We start from the raw sequence: 12,809 nt of genomic DNA, 5'->3' as shown, positions 1-12,809 counted from the left end.
AATCAAAGACAACTTGCCTCAGGAAACACACTTCTGGAAGCCAGTCAACCTGAGCCAGCCCCTCACTTCTGAAGGCCAGCCAGTTATGAACACTCTCACTCCATATGATGCTATAGAAAAGGGATTCCATTATCAATTATTGAGAAGGTGAACATGCTTTATTTCCTTTCTAAAAGTTCGTGGTGCCTCTGTCACAAGTCCAGTTTCCTAGGAAACACTGGAATGGAGATTTGTGTGCAGGTGGTTTACTTGAGGGAAGCACAACTGGGCAGAAGTTTTGCTGCAATATACTGGCCATAGAGCCCTCAGCTGTTCCGCGGGGAGCTTTGGAACTGGAATGGCTGTATACAGTTGTTATGCATTGAGGCAAGAGGGGTCAGGCTTCTCAGGTCTTGGATGCAGGCTGTGCCAGGGATGAGTGGGAGTAACCACGGGCAATTCAGCTCCCCTCTGCCAGAGCATCTCTCAGGGAGGAATGGAGCTGAGAGCAGTCAGCAGCCTGCTTCTCTGATCCCTCTGATGGGAGAATGAGCACTTTAGTTATGAATGGGGAAACCTGGGCTGGGAAGCACACCAAAGAACCTACTACAGTTCAGCTGTTCTGACGCCAATGCTCTCACATCACTTGAGTGTCCCACAGTTAGATTCAATTCTGATACTAATGACCTCGAGTTAGCAAAGACCCCACAAGTTGAAGTCCTTTTCAAGATGGCCCCGAATTCAGACACCAGCTGCAGGTCTCAGGGACTGCCCACACTTCTGTCTGCCTGCGTGTGGATTTGGGGATTCATACCATCCTCTCAGTTTCAATAATTGACTAGAATGACTCACAGAACTCACTAAACAGTATGCTTATGATTGCAGTTTTATTATAAAGGATACAACTCAGAAAGAGCCCAATAGAAGAGATACGTTAGCTAGGTCACACACATAAGGAGGGACACAGAGCTTGCATGCCCTCTTCTCATGGAATGTGTTAGGTGGCATGTCACCCACTGTGGATAAAGTTAAGGTTCCTATGGCTTGGATTCTCACCTGTCCCTGGTCGACTTGCTCACTACACACATGTGGTCAATACGGTGTTACTGACTCTATGTAAAGAGCTCTGCCCAGTGCTCTGGGTTGCACAACTGCAGGAGAGCAGAGACTGGAGTGGTGGCAGTGCCGAGGACAGAACTGAGACAGCTATGGGGGCAGAGGGGCCCAGAGGCAGAGAGCAGCTCACTGCATGCAGACTCACTCTGAGTGGATGGGATTCTAGTGACTCACCTGCCACCATGGGAATAAAGTTGGGTAGAAACCCTTTCACCCCAAGGAAGTTCCATTGTCATTTTCAGTCTCATTGAATCCATAGTGAACTTGCCCAGGGCTGAGACCCATTGGCAAGACACCCACTCTTCCAGTTCTCAGGACGTCAGTGTGTTCATTGACCAAGAAGCTCCACAGAGTGCCAAGTCCAGAATTTTTTATTGAGGTTTCATTATATAAGCATGATGGATTAAATCATTGGCCATGTGATCAAACTCAATCTCCAGGACCCCACCGCTCCTTGGAGGTCGGTTGCCGAAATTCCAAACCCTCTACCTATATGTTTGGTGGTTCTGATGATCAGCCCCCATCTGGAGGCTTTCCATGCCACCACCGCAAATCATGTCATCACTGTCACAAAGACACTTCTGTCACCCAGAAAATTCCAAAGTTTTATGAAGCTCTGTATCAGGAACCAGGGACAAAGACCAGATATTCCTTATTAAACCACAGCTCATTAGCATATCAATAATTCTGGAATATTCTGCAATTTTAAAAAATGACTTAATTTTGCTTTACCTGGTAGTACCTCAGTTTACTTGACCACAAAGCCCCATTTTATGAACCCTACTCTTTCCCCTACACCACACCTATTAGCACCACTAGGAAACACACTTCAGGGAACACTACTACTCAAACCCTTATTTCTCTGAGCTCCAATGTTGCACCCCCAAATGCTTGCTGGCAGGACCAACTTATCATTTGTAGGGCTAAGAGCAAAACCAAAGTGTGGAATTCCTGTTTCAAAAATTATTAAGAACAGCAGCAGCAAAGCACGGAGCCAGTCGTGGGGCCCCTAGGAGCACAACCCTGTGTGACTGCACAGTTCACAGGCCCACAGCCAGCCCTGCCCGAGGGACTCTCTGCTGCGTGTGCTATCTCAGTGAAGTGGCAGCATTAAGTCCCCCGTTTCCCCTGTTGTCATTCTTGACTATTCCTCCCCCTCACCTCTCACAACCAATAAATCACCAAGTCTTAAATTCTCCCACTTAAATAACTCTTCAACTTGTCCACACTTCTTCCCCACTGCCAGCCTCCCTGATGCAGGCTGTGGTCACTCCTCTCCGAGGAGATGGCCCCAGCCTCTCACCATCCACGCGGCCTCCTCTCTCACTCCCGACTAAGGCAGCCAGACACTCTTTCTGAAAATGCAGATCTTATTACGATCCTCTCCCCTTCTCCCCAGCTTACATCTCAATGACACCCCTTGCTTTTAGGATAAAGTTCAAACACCTGTACACAGCTTATAAGCCCTTTCTGATGTGGTCCTTGCTTACTTTTCAATTCTCAACTCAGAAACACTGTTTGCTTCCCATGGCTATTCTTCTCCTTGTTTGTACCCTAAGCCAGGACCCTCAGGAATAGAGCTGGACTTCATAAGAATCCCAGGACAGGTACACAGAAAGGCCTCACGTGGAAATACAGGACAGCTGTCGAGCTGGACTCGAATCCACTGAGGCCCAGTTCAAGAGCTGCATCTGCTGTAGAGCCCTCTCTGTTGGGGGGCAGTGTGGTGGGGCAGCACCACGTAGTGGCTAAAGGCAGGGGCTCTGGAGCCAGACTGCCAAGATACTTGATTCCTTTCGACCTCAGTTTCTTTATCTGTAAAAATGAGAGTAATAAAAACGTCTGCATTAAACCACAGATTTAATGAGTTAGTCTATGCAAAGCACTTAAGACGTATGCTGGCAAGCACTAACACCTATATAAGCATTACTGAAAGAGCTCAAATTCATATCTGCTTCTCTCTCCCGTCAAGCAACTTCCCAGTAGCCTTTCTCACGTTCATGGTTTCTGCTGATTGATGGCTTGACTTGTTCATGGCTACCACTCCCTCATGGCATCTGCATACTATTTTCTCAATTTGCCAACTGCTCAGCTGTCTCTTGAAACTCTCCAAACTCCCTACAAGAGAGAATCCGACTGGCAGAAAATCCCCATAACCCCTCAGGGACAACCCATGGCAGTCAGTGAGGCGGGAGCATCACGAGGGGCTGCTCCCCTCCACGGGGCTCAGGGCGGATCCTCGCACAGGGGCGTGTGGAGAGAGCCTGCACTAACAGGATGTACGTATGCTAAAATTCATGATTTATGAAAATATATATGCTAAATTTAAAAAATACCAATATGCTATATAAAACATAAAATAGAAATGATTTGACATAATGTGATGTGTGTCCTTGCCAATTCATAAATTCATTCCAGATCTAGATACTGCACTGGGCTCTCTCCACAGTCACCCTCTCCTCCACTGCACGGCATTGGCGCCTCTGTTATAAATCAGGTAACCATATATGACTGGGTCTGTTTCTGGACTCTGTATTCTATTCCACTGAACTTGAAGCTCTGCACTATCTCTAGCTGGTATCTGTGCCTGGTCCATACAAAGATGATTCTTACCTCATCTTCTTTTTCAAAAATTTAGTGTTCATTTATTTCTATTGAAAAGCCATGCATTACCTTCATTTTATTTATTAATTTATTCATTTTTATATTTCAAGTCACAAGTTACATTTACTTCTGTGAAAATACTGCCTGTGTTTTGGGGTTAAAAAAAATTCTAGAAATAGTTTCAGAAATACAATAAATTTCCAGCATAAAGAGCAAAGAAGTATACTCATACTACTGCTGACTACAGTTATTCCTGTAATTTTCCATATTTTTAAAAATAACTATCTTATCTGGTATTATGTACTCAAAGAGTAACTTGAAAAAGACAATTGTACACACAGGTAAAAATCCCACTGGAAACAGCATACTGGCATTGGATCTATCAGAGGTGCAGCTGCACTAACAGGATGTATGTATGCTTTTTTTAATGCCATATGATAAAATTCATGATTTATGAAAATATATATGCTAAATTTAAAAAATACCAATATGCTATATAAAACATAAAATAGAAATGATTTGACATAATGTGATGTGTGTCCTTGCCAATTCATAAATTCATTCCAGATCTAAATACTCAGGGATGATTAAAAAGCGTATTTAGCACTCCTTTGTGTTTGTTTCTTTCCTATAATTTTCTGCCCAAAATCTTACTATGGAAAATTTCAAAAATATAGAAAATTTGAAAGGATTGTCCAATGATCACCCATATGCACATGGTTTATTTATGCATTCTCCTGCTGATGGATACTTGGGCCATTTCCAATTTGGGGCTATTATGAGTAAAACTGCTATAAATAGTCTAGACAATTCTCTTTGTAGACATACGATTTTATTTCACTCTTGCTAGTGCCTTTGATGAACAGAAGTTTTTAATTTTGATAAAATCCAATTTGTCAACTTTTCTTTTTTCTGGTTAATTTATTTGTGTCCCAGTTATGAATTTTTTGCCTTCCTCAATTCCATGAATAGATTATCTTAGATTTTTTTCTAGAAGTATTATAGTTTTACCATTCATATTTAGATCTATGATTTAATCTCAAATTAAATTTTGAGCTTGTTATAAGAGAGCATGTTACCAGGGTCTTTTTATTCCACATAAATATTAAAATTTTCCAACACCATTCATTGAAAAAAGTCACCCTCTCTTCCACTGCACGGCATTGGTGCCTCTGTTGTAAATCAGGTAACCTTATATGACTGGGTCTGTTTCTGGACTCTGTATTCTATTCCATTGACCTATTTGTCTGCCCTTATGCCAATAGTACACTGTCTTAATTACTTTTTTAGACAGTTTTAGGTAAATTTTTGACATTTGGTAGGTTAGTCCTTCAATCCATTCTTCTTCAAGATTGACTGTTATAGATCCTCTGCTTTTTTCAAATAAATTTTTAATCAGTTTGTGAATTTCTATTAAAAAACTGCTGAGATTTTTTATGGGATTGCATTAAATCTAAAAATCAACTTGGGGAGAATTGATATCTCAACAATATTAAATCTTCCAATCCCTAAAACAGTATGTCTCCCTACCTAATCAGGTCTTCTGTAATTTCTTCTGACAATGCTTTGTAGTTTTCAATGCAGAAGTCTTGCATATCTTTGACTTCATTCCTGGATGTCTGATGTTATTCTGTGCTATTGCAAATGGTAGTTTTGACATTTTTATTTTCTAGTTGATTGTTGCTAATTTTTGAAAATACATTTTTCCTAATGACTTTGTATCCAGATACTATTGCTAAACTCAACTTACTGTTCTATGAATTTATCTGTAGACTCAACTGGATTTTCTAGGTATATAATCAAATCACCTGTGAAAAGACTTTTACTTCTGCTTTCCCAATTGTAGGCTTTTAATTTCTTTTTGTTGTTTTATTGCACTGCCTAGGATTTCTAGTCCAATGTGAGAAGAAGTGGTAAGAGTAGGTTTTGTCTTAATCCCAGTTTAGGGTCGGAACGTTCACTAGTTTGCCATTAAAGGGACATTGGCAGTTGTTACTGTTGTTTGGTATGTGTGCCTTACCACACTGATGAAATTCCCTTTCTAAATTTCTAGGAATGATATAAACCTTTCTTTGATATTCATATCTCTTCTCTCACACTGAAAATACTGGTTCCTAATAATATTAACAAAATTACTTATTTTTTTACTTTACCATATCACAGACATGAAACAGTTTCAATATTATAATATCAACAGCAATACCAAAGTTGCTGCTAAGTGCAAGATTAGTATTTTTTCTTTTTTTAATGTTTTTCTTTTTTTCTTTTTTTACTGTTATGATATATCTCACTAAGGATAAACAGAGTCCTATGTTCTGAAGACAGTTAAAATAATTCTTTCCTCCTTATGTTTGCATCACCGATCTGATACACAGTTAGAGCGACTGGTTTCATTTTGCTTTGAATTTTAGGGTCTCTTTTTTTTCAGGTCAACAATCATGTCATGTGGAAATAAAGATAATTTTGCCTCTCCCTTTTCAATTTTTAACCTTCTGGTTGTTTTCTCCTGAGTGCTAGTGTAGGCTAACATCTACTACAGTTAATTTGTTGTGGAGTTGGCGATTATTCTTACCTGGTTCCTACCTCAAGCAGGCATGTGTACAGTATTTCCCCAGGAAGTTAGATCCTGCTCTAGAGGTGACTATGCATATCTTGTAAACTGCTCCCTCTTCTATATTCTTATAAGTACAACCTAAATCTGACCTTCATTACCTCTTTCTGGGTCTCAATCTTCCCTTTCCACTCCATCTATACCCTTTATGGTTGATGAGTTGTTCAAATCACTTCTGCGATTTTGCTACTTCTGTGCATATTCTTTAAAATGCAAACAATTTTGCTTGTCAAACAAAGCCTTCTGAGTGAGGAACAGTTGTTAAAAGTACTAACAAGACATGAAAGGACTGGGATTGGGCTCAGGGGAGAGCACATTAGGAGAGACAAGGGAATCCAGAGTCATGTAATGCTCTCTATAGCAGGAGGCATCAGCTCTCCCGTGGCATGAGTTGGAGAATAGGAATCCAGAATTAAGACTGTTATGGCCGGAGAACAGAAACAAAGCTGGGAAATTCAATCCTTGCTTGAGAGGAAAGGACCTCTTTGAAAACCTGAAGTCCTTTCCTACTAATATTAATAAAGTACAATTACCTGGCTCCAATTTATCTTTCCAATCGTCTTTCACACTATTATCCTTGACAAACTCAGCCAAATTTAACTAGTTTCTGTACCATTTCTGCACTAGGGATTTCTATTTAGAGTCATTTTTCCTCTAATACTTTCAGTTCATCCTCTGTAGCCATGCGCCAAACATGTGCTGGCCACAGACACCAAGCCCCCAACAGGACGCATGTACAGCACAAGAGATTTGACCATGTTCTCCACTCCAGCTATTCTTTTTGCTCAGTAAGCATCTCTTGATCCCTTACTTCTAAAAATAACCTCTGGCTCCTCTGAATTTACATTTTACCTGTACCTCTCTTAGGACACATTGATTCTTACCTTCTGCTGTGGTTATTATTCACTTATCCTCTGAAAAAACTGCAAGTCCCTGAAGTAACTCAGCCTGATCCATCTTCGGATTCCTGTAACTTCTACAGTAACGACCTGAACCATGGGAACAAATAATCAGGCATGACTATGGTCTGATCATTACAGAGAACACTGGGCTCCATTCCTCTTGTGCTTAACTTTTATTAATACAACCTAAGGTTGTATTTGCTTTTTCTTAGTGGTGAACTATTAGGTATTACAAACCTAAAATCAACAAAACCCTTGCCTTTTTTTTAAAGAAGTTTTTTTGTGTTCTAGGTGTCCCTCAACTTCTATTCTTGAGGTTGATCTTCAAAATTTGAATGTAGACTTATTAGTCCATGCCAAGTTTTCTTTTGAGAATCTGTCATGTAACCCATGGAGATAGTGATTCTATCACCAGACTGTAATCCATTCCACCAGTTTTAAGTCATCTACATACTTGGTAAGCATCACTTCTAGGTCTTCATCAAGGCAGCTAATAAAAGTAGGAATAATACTTCACAAAACTAAAAAAAAAAACCCTCCAAGCCCACATGGGTTGATTTAATAAGAGATGTTTGGCCTGTTATTAAATTAGCTAAGAATCTAATCCACATAAGCGATTGTATTATTTTCACATTACACTTCCAATCATACCATGATTGCCCTTATCAAGTGTCTCATTAAACCAAGAAATAACTATCAATAGCTTTCGTCTCTTCTACCAGTCTCTTGAAAGGAGGAGAATGAGGTTAGTTTGGCAGACTTGCTCCTGATGAACCCAAGCTGGCACCTGCTGCCATATAAAAGAGTTCCGACTTGTTTAACAAAGCCCAGCCCTCGCCTCCCTTGGCTCTCCGCATGTCCCTGGGAAGGTGTTACTTCTACAGAAATAAACAACCTGGTGACTCACTCACAGGAGGGTGGTTACTCTTCTTGACAGCTAATCACAGCCTGGCATCATGCAGGTAGAGTAAATCAAACTGACATTAGTCATCCTCCTTGACTGCCTGTTGCTGAGAAATGTGGGAAGAGTAGAGACTCCCCGGAGCTTCCCAGCACCCATATACAGTCCCCAGAGCTCCAGAGCCAAGACCAGCCTTTAAATAACCCATTGTACCCTCCTCATTACCTTTAGTGTTCACTTTCTAATCACCAGACCTTACTCAGAGAATGTCCACTACTAACTGCATAATATTCATTCCTAACAATGTATTATTCCTACTTATAGCTTTTGATAACATTTTTTCTCTGCCAGAAATTATTTTGGTAAATAGTATCCAATACATACTTGATTTGGGGCTTTGTTTCTTGCTTGAACTAAATCCTTTAGTTTTGGGAGAGATTTTAAAATTTCAATATGGATATGGGTTTTCTTTATTCAGGTTTACAGGTAATTTTTGAAAACATAGCTTAATAGAATTTGTGTACTTCCTGGATCTCAGCTCTCCTTCTAGGCAGAATTCATAATTCTGTTAATTAATTTGTACATATTAAAGGAATCTTTTGACTCAGGACACTGTTGTACATTACAATAAATTCTTAGAATTCTAGTTTGAATTGGATCCCATCCTTGCTATCTGTACTTTCTGTAAGGAAAAGAATTCTATTTAACAACAAGTTTGGGGGTGGGGCACAAGATGGGGTAGAACAAAAACTATATGTAAAAATGAGTTTCTCTTAGGACAATTTCCAGTATAAAATGGCATTCTGCTAGCAGATCCTGACATAACCTTTTCAACTTCCAATCGAAATACTTAAGAAGGAAGAAAATTAATACGAAAATCAAAATACATGACAATTAACCTAAAGGCAGAAAGAAGCAAGGGGAAAATGCCACTGAGTCAGATGGAATTTTCTAGAAAAGTTTGATCAACTGTTTTACCTTCCAGTGCCACTGGGGCAAATGGCAAACTTGCAGGCAAGAAGTTTCTACAAGAAGTCCTTCCTCTTGTCCTGAATGAAGAAACCGAAGCCTGTAACAATGGGAAGTCTTAGACAGCCACCTTCCCCCATTTGGAAGCTGGGCTTTGAGGAAGTCAGAATGGCCTCTCCCAATCCTCCCTTCCTTCTCTTTCTAAAAACATTTTAACTTCTGTGATAGAAACTAGGCAGGAACTGGGTTAATACTGGAGGTGTTGTGGTCCCCTGAGTAAACACCATAGAGACATCGCAACAGAAAGAGCTGTGAAAATAGAGGGACTTAGCAATTGTAATGTTTCACAGATCCCACGGATCAGAAGGTGATAGAGGCAGTGGGGACAGGAGAAGATACCATCTCAGGGCAGCAGTCTCACTAGATGAAAACTTGCGGGGGCTGGGAATTGGGCTAGGAAGGAGCTGCACGTATCAGATCAGCTACATATCTGAGAAGCAAACTCCCAAACAAATCCAAGAGCAGTAGTGTGCTGGGAAACAGACTCTGACACTCCCCCCTCCACACATACAAAAAAAGCAGGAATTTTATGAGTATTTGCCAATTTCCATGGTGTAAATACTCCCACCATGGTGGATGTCAGCTATAAACATAACAGAACCACAAGTTGTGAAAAGAAGCATACAACCTCGAGTTGGTATAAGCTGGATCCATCACATTTCCTGGTAAACACTACATGTGAATGAAACTCTCTTCATTCTAGAATGAGTAGAGAGAAGCCTGTGAGAAAAATGCATCATATCGACAGAGGAAGGTGAAGAACAGTAATAATAGCTAGCAGGAATTGAGCACTTATTATCCTTTATCCTAACTGCTTTATGCTATACAGGGAACATCTCATTTAATCCTCATGGCAACTCTATGTAGTAAACTTTACAATTATCTTTTAAAACAACAACCTGAAGTTTCAGGAGGTTAAGTAATTTGCCCTGCTCACTCAGCTGTTAATGTAGCAGATCCAATCTTTGGATGGCTGAATGCTAAAGCCCATATACTAATGCTCTAAATGAAGCATAAAATAAGTCCACAGTAAATGTCTTGATATCTTGACTCATTATGATAAGCTATTCATCTTCCTTTTAAATTGTTGTCATTTTCACTTTTTTCCCTTTTGAACTAATGAGAGGTTTATGTTTAAGACCTTTCCGTTATTCTTTCCTAATTTAGAATGAGAGGTCTCGGTGGGTGGGGATGTGTTTGTGTGTGTGTGGCAGGATGGGGCAGGGGGTTTGGTATTCAGAGACAAGAGGACCAGGGTCCTTGAATTCCTCTCCAGGATTCCCGAATGCAATGGATAAAAATCAGAGGCTGGGACTGATACTCCCAAATAAAAGCAGCTTGTCATTTATCAACCTTCTGTTATTCTCCTAAATTCATGCCAGAGAGTCTGTCTCTTGTTATTTCTCATCAGGGTTAACACCCATAGGGATAAATCATCCAATGCTTTAGCTTCATGGTGGCTTGGTATGTACAATGACCTTTATTCCATAATAACTACCTCCTCCCATAGGCACACCTGGGAACCTTTGCACATCTATGTGCTCCACCTCTGATATATTGAATTCTAGTGAATTGCTCACTGACCACAACCTTCTAGCTCTCTCACATCTTACTCATCCCCTTGACCTTTGATCTAGCTGAGCTCCCCATAGATTGCCTCCTGTGTTTCCCCCTAACTTTTGTACCCTTCCCATAGCCTCAGATGAGAACGCTCGCTGCACTTCACAAGTGTATCCATTTGGAGGTGCACCACACACCTGGGATATCAGGCACAACCCACAGTCCATACACCTTTTAGCAGGAACTTCAGTATCTCCTTTCTTGAAGTTTCCACATTCCCTCTGAATTGTCTAAAAGCCCTAGGCATTTTCACAGCCAAAAGAGGGTCAGTCTGCTTTCCACACCTCCATAGTGATGGCTCTGGAGACTGATTAGAACCCAATTCCATGACCCCTTGCTGACACACATATTATTGACACTTAACCCTAGAAGATCCAACGTGTTGGATCATGACCCCCTTCTGCCAGCTCCCTTGATGATCCTGCAGGGGCTGTCTGAAGGCTTCAGGAAAGGGCGTCCCCCTAACCCAGTACTGATCTTCTCCAAGCCTCCTCCATGCTCAGGATATGTACATACATCCCCAGGTATTTGGTTCAGTCTTGACTAAATTGAATTCCAGATTGTACCAGAGGTGCCACATGTCTCAATAATAGGAAACTTGGGTGGATGAAATGCTGACACAGACATTTTAAGGTTACTAAACACTGAGCTGGCCATTGTAGCTTATTGTACAGATAAAGATTAAAAAATGGGCTTTATTAAGCAATCAAATGTTTTGAGGACACTAAAAATGTAAACATTAGCCAGGTTGGGGTGAAGGTCCCTTCTTGATAGATTTATATTTCTTATCATGATGAAATTGATTCCTGGCTGGTGTGAATTTTAGAAGTTCACCAGTTACATCTTGATGTTTAACTACCATGTTTTATTGTTATATTACTCTTAATTTTGAGACAATGATGCTTGTTTTACTTGCTTGTTTTAAGAAATTTTATTTTCTCATTGTTTGTCAAGGAAGGTCAATGTGAATTTACTCGTCAACATTGTAACTGATCTTATTGCAGTTAATTCAACAAGTATAAAATCATTGTCAGAGTTAGGAAAAAAATATACCTATTTTCTTCATTTCATGTGTTGTGATCATAAAAAAAATTGTGATTATATCAGAATCTTCTGTTTTTTAGTATGTATTGTGAAAAATATCAACCTACAAAAAAGAGTGAACAATACAATGAAACCCCATGTACCCATCATCCAGATTCAATGATCATAAAGAAGTTTCCACAGTCAGTGAAATGCTTTTAAACTCCTATGCATAAATTTAGCTGTATATGTAACAGTGCAAGCCAGTCCCCCAAGCAGCTACCTATCAGGTCCAAGGGCAGTGGCAGCTCAGACATCTACCCCCTTGAAAAGACAGAGCTATTCTCTCCCCAGGGCATACTTCAGGGTGGGTATTTATACTTCTAATTTAATTTTTTTTAATAGTTTGTTGTTTATGTGGGGTTCTTAAAATTATTATTACATACGTACTGCAATCCATCCAAAACTAGATGAGAGTTATTATTTTCTTTTCTAAACTTCTCGATCTCTTTTTTTCTCACAATAACTGCTGTTCATATGAACAGATTACTTTGTATTATTTAACACTTTTCTTCACGCAATTATGTGCAAACATACAGTGTCAGTTGTTAAGCCTTTGTCTCAGTTCCAACCTCCTTCCCATTTTGTGACACAGGATTGTGACTCTGCAAACCACATTTCTCCTTTGTTTTCTGGTTTCCTCTTAGGATCCTGGTTTGCTTCCGGTTTGCTAAGGGACCCCATGAACAATGCTTCTTCACTCCTGCAGCCATAGCCATGGCCCAGGCAGTAGCTGAGTCAGGGGTGTAGTTCTTCTAGTTGTAGAACCAGATTCATCACATCCTCTAATTTTAAGTTCTCCAAGCCCTCTTCTAGTTATCTAGTTAGCAAATTGATACCTATTTGTATATTTACCCATTATCTTATATTTAATTTTCCCCATTTTATAAAACTGATATGATCTCTTTCTTCTAACTAGACACCAACTGACACAGATATATATTTGGAATTTTTCTTCTTATTT

The sequence above is a fragment of the Manis javanica genome, chromosome 1 (assembly GCF_040802235.1).
Source record: "Manis javanica isolate MJ-LG chromosome 1, MJ_LKY, whole genome shotgun sequence".
Taxonomy (NCBI): Eukaryota; Metazoa; Chordata; class Mammalia; order Pholidota; family Manidae; genus Manis; species Manis javanica.
Note: the sequence above shows the minus strand (reverse complement) of the source record.